The sequence below is a fragment of the Oryctolagus cuniculus genome, chromosome 8 (genome assembly GCF_964237555.1).
Source record: "Oryctolagus cuniculus chromosome 8, mOryCun1.1, whole genome shotgun sequence".
Lineage (NCBI taxonomy): Eukaryota > Metazoa > Chordata > Mammalia > Lagomorpha > Leporidae > Oryctolagus > Oryctolagus cuniculus.
In genome coordinates, this window is record NC_091439.1 from 122,227,966 (window position 1) to 122,237,781 (window position 9,816).

Sequence of the window (9,816 nt, forward strand, 5' to 3'; positions counted from 1 at the left end):
GCAAGATTCATGTAGCATTTATTCATACAATCAATCAATGCAATTAAAATCTAAAAACTGGGAAGCAAATCATTGAGCATCTCAACATATGCAGAACAAAAGTTTATAGAACTTAACATTAATTCATGATAAAAACTCTTAACAACCTAATATTGAAGCAAATGTCTTCTGCAGAATAAAGAACAAATGGAAATCTTGTAATAATATCTTTGTAAATGTTGAAAAAATGGAGTGTCTTATCCTTTAGATTAGGAGAGATACTAAAAAAAAAAAGAAAGAAAAAAATAAAGATTAGGAGAGATGCTGATATCTGTCCTTACCACTTTCATGCATTTTTTATACTGATATTCATTCCCAGTACCTCAAGACCAGTACAGGAAATGAAATACTGCCATAATGTTGAAAATGAAGGCCAGACAAGGCCTGACTTATGATAACTCAAATTGTGATTTTTCAATATTAGAATAGTGAAAACTGATATGCTTCCTGTAGAAATCTTCAAATTTTCATTTTGCATCTTTTCCTAGGCTAGCAGTATGTGGTGCATTGTTTTTTGGTGATGCTGGGCGGCGGTACTTGGTTGTTTCATCAGAGAATACAACCGGTGCTCTATGGTGTACTGTGTTGCTAAGCCAGGGTGTTCAGAGGCCAACTGCAGTAAATTATTTTTGATCCACGATATTTTCAATTTGGATGGACTTATTGGGATGTAACCCCATCATAAGTCAAGGAACATAGCATCTGTGTTGAGTATTAGAGGCCATTAAGGCTGGCGCTGCCATAGTCAGGCCATGGATTATGCAGCTACCTGTGATTCTGGCATCCCATATTAGCACAGGTTCAAGTCCCAGCTACTCTAGTTCTCATTTAGCTACCTGCTAACACACTTGGAAAAGCATTTGGAAGGTGGACCACATGCTCAGGCCCTTGCACTCATGTGGGAGACCCAAACGGAGTTCCAAGCTCCTGGCTTCTGCAGCCATTTGGGGAGTGAACCAGAGGATGGAAGATCTCTCTATACCTCTCCCTTTCTCTCTTAAATCTGTCTTCAAATAAATGAATGAATAAATAAATAAATAAATATTTTTTAAAAAGAAAACACCAAGAAATCTACAAAAACTAAAAGAACTGAAAAGTGAATTTCTTGAGGCAATCTAACAAATTGTTAATATTCACAAAAGTATCTCAACACTAGCAGTGAGCTGTTAGAATGTTATTTTTTTTTACATGTGCAAGTTAAGCTAGCATCAAAAAATGAAGAACTTAGAGACAAACTTAGAGAAATTCTGCACAAGAAAGACCTGTATACTGGAAGCTACAAAGCATTGCTCAGAAAAATAGGACGACCTCAAATAAATTTTGAAAATATACCAAGTATGTGTATTGGAAGTCTCCATCATTTTAAGATGTCCATTGCTCCTAAATTAAATTATAGATTGAATGTAATTACATTCAAAATCTCACTAAGAGTTTATTTTCAGGTTAGGTTAGAAACTGAAAAGTTCATTTTCATATGTCAAAGGAAATTTAGGGGCTGGCATTGTGGTGCAGTGGGTTAAGCAACTCCCTGTGACTCTGCATCAGCTATCTGAGTGAAGATTCAGGTATTGGCTGTTCTTCTACCATTCCAGCTCTCTGCTAATGCACCTGGGAAGGTAGAGAATGATGGCCCAAGTGCTTGGGGCCCTGCACCCACATGGGAGACTCAAGAGTTCCTGGCTCTGGTCAGCTTGCTCCTGACCTTGCTGTTGTGGCCATCTGAGGATGGAACAGGCAGCTGGAAGAGCTCTCCCTCTGCCTCTCTCTTTGTCTCTCCCCACTCTCTCTGTTGTTCTGCCTTTTAAAGAAATAAATAAATATTTTTAAAAAAGAAAATGTAAATGAAAAATATAATACAATTTTGTGTATAAAAAAAGAACAAACTGGGAGGACTTAACTTTCTTTGAAAGCAAATGAGATTATGAAATTTCAGTAACAAAGACAATAGCAGTGGCATTATGATAGGCATGAGAAACAATACAAAAATGGACTCGCACATACATGGCGAATTGTATTCTTGGTAAATGCACTAGGTAATTAAATAGAGATTTTTTTCTCACATTCAAAAATGTTGTTGGGAAAAATGAAAATGATGCTTAAAAATCTCAACCATTGCAGCACAGTATAAACATCTAGAAATCAGAAATCTCAGTGTGAAAGCTCAAACTATACACCTTCTAAAAGAGAACACAGAAAGAACATTTTTATGATACTGGGTTGAACACGGATTTCTTAGATGGGGGGTGTGGACATTTGGCCTAGCATTGAAGAGCACCTGGGTTTAAAACCCAGCACTGGTTCCTGGCTCCAGTATCCTCTTAATGTGGACTCTAGGAAACAATTCTGATGCCTCAACTAATTGGGCCCCTGCTACTCACTTGGGAGACTTGGACTGAGTTCCCAGCTCTCAGTGTTGGCTGTAGTAGGCATTTGGGGGATGACTTAGTGGAGGGGAACGCCATCTCTCCCACTTTCTATCTGTCAGTCTGTGAATCATAAAAATGACCTAAATGATTCCCAATAGTTGAATAAATGATTTATAGTTCATTCCTATAGTAGAATAGTACTATGCATTTTAAAGGAATACACCCATGGTCCATGTAGCAAGGTGACTGCAGAAAATGTTATTCTGAGCAAAACACACTGAACCAAAGAATAAATAAAGTACAATTTCATTTTAATGATGTTCTGGAAGAGGCAAGACCTGCAGTGATAAAAGACAGATCTGGGATCACCTCAGGCTCTGATGGGGAGGGGGTGTGTGGCTGTTCAGGGACAGTGGAGAACTGGTTGGCATGATGACATTGTTCTCTATCTTGATTGCCATCACATATCAGTTAAAACTCCTCTGCCTGTTTATGTAAAAATCAATGAATTTTTTTTTTATAAATTGTACCTCAAAAAATGTTGCTATAACAATGCCATGCCTTAGGTGGTTTTTCTTCCATCACGCAGTTGCTCGGCTTCCTGAGTCCCTGTTTGCTTCTTTATATTTGTGTCGTTATGTCCCTAGGACAAAAAGAAGTATCAGATGCCCTGTGATGGACCTAACCATTATAGTGAAACCAGGTATTTATGGAGTGCATTTTATGCTCCAGGTTTGTGTTATGAGAGCTTCAGTTGTATGCATTGACTTTAGCTGCTCAGGGCACCTGTGAGGGTAGGTAATAGAACTCTGATTTTTACAGGTGAGAAATTCAGGCTCAGGAATGTGATACAACTTCCTCAGAGCAACACAGCTGGAAAGGGAGGTGATGAGGCTCTACATCCACACAGGTGGATTTTAGCCTGTGCTCTGACAGGAACAAGGTGAGTTTTAAAGGCTTGCAGTGTCTGGGGTTGGTGCTGTGGCTTAGTGGGTAAAGCCTCTGCCTGTAGTGCCAGCATCCCACATGGGCACAGGTCGAGTCCCAGCTGCTCCATTTCTGATACAGCTCCCTGCTGATGGCCTGGGAAAACAGTGGAGTAAATACTCTACTATTTAGAGTAATGAACATTGAGAAGCAGTAAATTAAAACTGTGGTTGCTGGGGATAGTGTGACAGTGGGAAACATTGTTAGACTCCTGATCAAAGCATCTGAGGCCTCAGTCTGGTCAACCCAGGCACCTGGACCTCCTACCTGCTGCTGTCTCCCTTCAGCTCCTATTTCTGCCATCCCTGCTCCACACTGGCTCCTACAACTTGTGAATCTGTTGCCTGGTTAGAGAAAGTACCTGTCACTTCATTGCTTTGGAGTAAGTTCCATTACCTCTGAGCAGGGTCAAACAGGCAAGTCCTTTTATTTCTACTGTAGCATAATCTTCCAAAACATTCTTGTATGCTTAATGGCAACAGTGGTGGTGGTAAGTGGAGTTGGGCTGATAGTGGATTTTAGAACCTCAAGTAGTCTCACAAAGAGCAGTTCACTCATACTACCCCGCTGAGTTTGGTCTTTCCTGACACACATTGCTTGTTTATTCGGCTGTTTTTAGGGCAGAGGACTGCGCTGTGTCATCCCAAGACACTCCCATTCCAAGGTGTATCAGATGTCCTTGTTTAACTTCTATTGAGGACACATTTACATTTTTCCCACAGGGATACTGAGCTCTATGCAAATAGAAGACGTGACTTAGATCCCTGCTTATGTGACCCCAACTACTTTGTGATTGTTAAGCTGCTCTATCAGGCTACACGGAGGATGCCTTAGCTGGTGACAGGCACCATATGCTGAACTGAGTTTCACTTTAAGCCCAGTAAAAATATGTGAAGTTGCAGGTGGAGATTAACTTAGTGGTTAAGCACCCATTCCCATTTTGGAATACTTGGGTTCAATTCCCAGCTCCAGCTCCAGACTCCAGCTTCCTGCCAACATAGACCCTTGGACACAGCAGGTGGTAGCTTAAATGATTGGGTTCCTAACACCTTTATGAGAGAAGTGGATTGTGTTCTTGCTGGCCCAGCCATGGCCATTGCAGGCATTTGGGGAGTGAGCAAGCGGATAGCAACTATCTGTTTTTCTATGTGTCTTCCTCTCAAATAAATAAAACAATTAAAAATATATAGAATATAACAATTTGCTTGACAAAGATATAAAACAAAGCTTCACAAAATTATATTTGCAGCCATACTGTTACACAAAAGCATTTCTTTTTTGTTTCCTGATTTTTTCTTAATTGCAGGTCCCACATATAATGGACAACATGTCTTTCTGTGTCTGGTTTAATTCCCTCAACATTGTGTACTCTAGTTCCAACCATTTTGATGCAAATCATAGAATTTCATTTTTATAAATGAATGATATTCCATTGTATATAAATACCAGATTTTCTTTATCCATTCATCTGATGATGGACACCATAATTGATTCCAAATTTTGGCTATTGTGAACAGTGCAGCCATAAGGTGGTAAAATGCCTCTTAGATAAAATTTATTTATGTATTTTGGGTATACACTCAGTAGTGTGAATGTTAGAGTGAATGGCAAGTCTATTTCTAGTTTTAAAATAAATCTCTATAGTGTCTTCCACCATGGCTGCATTAATTTATATCTCCACCAACAGTGGAACCTCAAGTAGTCATGTATCAGAGTTCTACTTTCTTCACATCCTCACCAACATTTGCTACTCTGCTTTTTGGATAATAGTCATTCTGACAGGGGTGAGATGGTATGAAAGTGTTTTTTTTTTTTTCTTAAAGATTTATTTATGTATTTGAAAGGTATAGTTACAAAGAAGGAGAGAGAGAGAAAGGCATAGAGTTTCATTCACTGGATTTCTCCCCCGATGGCCTCAATGGCCAGGATGAGGCCAGGCTGAAGCCAGGAACCTGGAACTCCACTGGGGTCTGCCAAGTTGGTGGCAGGGGTCTAAGCACTTGGGATATCTCCTGCTGCTTTCCCAGAGACATTAGCAGGGAGCTGGATTGAAAGTGGAACAACCAGGACACTAACCAGTGCCCATATGTGATATCAGCGTAGAAGGCAGCAGCTTAAACCAATGTGCCACAACACTGGCCCCAGAGTGGACAGTGAGAGAGAGACAGAGAGAAAGGTCTTCCTTTCCTTGTGGTTCACCCTCCAATGGCCGCCGTGGCCAGTGCGCTGCGGCCAGTGCACCATGCTGATCTGAAGGCAGGAGTCAGGTGCTTCTCCTGGCCTCCCATGGGGTGCAGGGCTCAAGCACTTGGGCCATCCTCCACTGCACTCCCGGGCCACAGCAGAGAGCTGGCCTGGAAGAGGGGCAACCGGGACAGAATCTGGTGCCCTGACAGGGACTAGAACATGGTGTGCCAGCGCCGCTAGGCGGAGGATTAGCCCATTGAGCTGTGGCGCTGGCCCTCATGGTGTTCTTAATTTGCATGTCCCTAATGGCTAGTGCTGTTCAGCACTTTTTTCGTATTTTTTTTTTTTTTGCCATTTGTATTTTTTCTTTTAAGAACTGTCTACTGAAGCCCTTTGCTCAGTTATTAACTGGATTGATTGTTCTTTTATTGTTGCAGCTTTTGCATTGCTGGTACATTGTGGATATTGATCCTTTGTTGGGTAGGTAGCTTGTAAATATTTTTTCCTATTCAGTCACCTCTCTTCACTTGATTGATTGTTTCATTTTTGGCCAGAAGCTTCTGAGTTTGATATAGTCCCATTTGTTTATCTTGTCCAAGAAGTCATCGCCTACACCAGTGTCTTCAAGTGTTTCCCCTATATTGTTTTCCAGCAACTTCATAGTCTCAAGTCTTAAATTTAGGTCTTTGATCCATCTTGAGTTGATTTGGTATGTGTTGAGTTGTAGGGATCTAATTTCCTTCTTCTATATATATGGCATCCAGTATTGCCAGCACCACTTTTTGAAGAGATTATTCTTTCTCCAAAGTATGGTCTGAGAACTTTTGTCAAAACTAAGCTGGCTGCATGTGCTTGGTCTAATTTTTGGGCTCTCTATTCTGTTCTGTTGATCTATGTGTCAGTTTTTATGCCAGCACCATGCTGTTTTAATTACTGTAGCTTTATAATATGATTTGAAATCAGGCATTGTGATGCCCCCAGCTGATTTTTTGTCAAGGCTGCTTTTGCTATCTTGGTCTTTCATGATTCCATATGCATTTTAGATTTCTTTTTCTGAATCTCTAAAGAATGTCAGTGGTATTTTGATATAGATTGCACTGAATCTATAGATTACTTTAGGTGGTTTCAGTATTTTAATTGTATTAATTCTTCCCATCCATAAGCAAGCAATATCTTTCAATTTTTTGTGAGTGTTCTTGATTTCTTTCACCAATGTATTAAAATTTTCATTGTAGAGATCTTTAACTTCTTTTGTTAAACTTGTTCTTAAATATTTGCTATTTCTGTAGCTATTGTAACTGGGGATTCTTTTTTGATTCCTCTTTTGGCAAGTTCATCATAAGAATATAGAAAAATCACCTTTTTGTATATTTATTTTGTAAACAGAAACTTTTACTGAATTGGCTTATTTGTTTTATTGGGTTTTTGGTGGTGTATTTAGGTTGTTCCATGTACAACACCATGCCACCTGCAAACACAGATATTTGCACTTCTTCCCATTCAATTTTGATGCCCTTTATTTCTTTATCCTCCTTAATTGCTCTTGCTACTACTTTCAATCGTATGTTGAATAAGAATGTTGAAAGTGGACATCCTAGTCTCATTCCAGATATGAAGGGAAATACTTTCAGATTTTCCTTGGATTTTGGTTTTTCATATATAGCCTTCATCATTTTTAGGTGTATGTTCCTTCTGTGCCTAATTTGTGGAGTTTTTTTTTTTTTTTTTGGTCAGGAAGTGCTGTTGAATTTAATCAAATGCTTTCTTGGCATCTATTCAGATGACCATATTGTTTTTGTACTTCATTATGTTATGTGATTTATGATATTTCTTGATCTGCAAATGTGGAATAATTATTGACTCTCTGGGATAAACCCAATTGGTCATGATATATAATGCTTTTGATGGGGTTTGGGATTGAGTTTGTTATTATTTTGTTGAGAATTTTTGCACCCAATTTCTTCAGAGATCTACGTCTGTAGCTTTCTTTTAGTGCTATGTCTTTCTTCATATTTCGCATCAGAGTGATGCTGGCCTCATAAAAATAAGTTGAGAGAATTCCATTCTTTTCAATATTTTGGAATAGTTTGAAAAATATTAGAGTAAGTTCTTCCTTAAGTGTTTTGAAGAAATCAGTGGTAAAGCTGTCAGGTCCTGAATTTTTCAGTGACAGGAGACTTTTAATTGCTGTTTTAATCTCATTGCTATCACATCAGTAATAACTGATCTGTCTAGATTTTCTGTATCTTCTTGATTTAACCTTGGTAGGTTATATGCATCCAGAATTTATCCATTTCTTCAAGGTTTTCCAATTTGTTAGCTTATGGTACATAATAGTTTCTTATGATTCTTTGGATTTCAGTGTTGTTGGTTGTGATATCTCTTTTTTCATCTCTAACTTTATGTATTTGAGGTTTTATTATTTTTTTCTTTGTTAGTCTGGCTAATGTTTTGTCTGTTTTGTTTATCATCTCAAGAAACCAGCTTTCTGTTTAATTGATCTTTTTTTCCAAAAAAAAAGTATTTATTTGAAAGAGTTACAGAGAGAAGAGAGATAGAGATAGAGATAGAGATAGAGATAGAGAAAGAGAAAGAGATAGAGAGAGAGAGAGAGAGGTCTTCCATGACTGGTTCACTCCCCAAATGGCTATTATGACTGGGGCTATGCCAGGCAAAGCCAGGAACTACAAGCTTCTTCCAGGCCTCCTATGTGAATGCAGGGGCCCAAGAACTTGGGACATCTGCTGCTTTCTCAGGAACATTAGCAGGGAGCTGGATTGGAAGTGGAGCAGCTGGGATGCCAATTGGCCCCCATATGGGATGCTGGCATGACAGGCAGTGGCTTAACCTGCTATACCACCATGCTGGCCCCTTAATTGATCTTCTGTAATTTTTTAGTTTCAATTTCATTTATTTCTGCTCTAATACTTATTATTTTTCTCCTCACTATGTTATTTATAGACACAGAAGGCATTGATCAATGCAAAATAAATCATTCAGAGGTTACACTTCTGGAATCACCTAAATCGAAGCCAAAGAAAAAAGTTAAGTGATATCTTGCATTCAATCTAAACTATAAACTCTTCTCACATATAATGGGACTATAACACCTATGCACAGACTTCAAAATAGGGGTATTGGAAAAATGAAGAAGTAATGTAACCAGACTCCTGCAGAAAAACACAGTAGTTCTCCAGAAATAGAACCTGGTCTGAAGGAAATCTGAATGACAGAAATAAAATTCTGGGCCAGCACTGTGGCTTGGCAAGTAAAGCTGCCTCCTGCAGTGCTGGCATCCCATATGGGTACTGGTTTGAGTCCCAGCTGCTCCACTTCTTGTCCAGCTCTCTGCTATGGCCTGGGAAAGCAGTGGAAGATGACCCAAATCCTTGGACCCATGCACCCACGTGGAAGACCTGGAAGAAGCTCCAAGCTCCTGGTTTTGGATCAGCCCAGCTCCAACCATTGCAGCCATTTGGGGATTTAACTACCTCTCTCTCTGTCTCTCTGCCTCTGCTTCTCTGTAGCTCTGCTTTTTAAAATAAACAAATCTTTATGAAAAATAAATAAAATTCAAAATAATCACTGCAAAGAAACTAAATGCACTATAAGAGAATACAGATAGAAAGATTAGAGAAATGAAGAGAACAGTAGGGGACATGAATGAGACATTCACTAAGGAGATAGAAATCATTAAACAGAGCCAAATAGACTTTTTGGAGATGAAATCTTCAGTCCATGAGATAAAAAATATGATTGAAAGCCTTAACAATGGAGTAGACAAGGTGGAGGAAAGAATTCATGATCTGGAGGATTAAGACTTTTGAAATAAATCAATCAGACAAAAATAAAGAGGAAAGAATTACAAAAATTAAGAAAGCCCACATGAAATATGTAATGCCATGAAGTGAGCAAATATTTGTATTTTGGGGATTCCTGAGGTAGAAGAGAAGGAAAAAGTAGTTGAGAACCAAATAAATGGAATAATCATTAAGAATTTCCCATGTCTTGAAGGAGACATGGAAATCCAGATACAGGAAGTTCAAAGGAACACAAAACTCAACCAAAAAAGATCTCCAATGCATATTATAATCAAATTGTCATAAGTTAAGGACAATGATAGAATCCTGAAGACAGTAAGAGAAAAGTGTCACATTACAAATTAAAGAAAATCAGTTAGACTAAAATCAAACTTCTCAACAGAAACCCTACAATACAGAGAGGATTATGATGATAT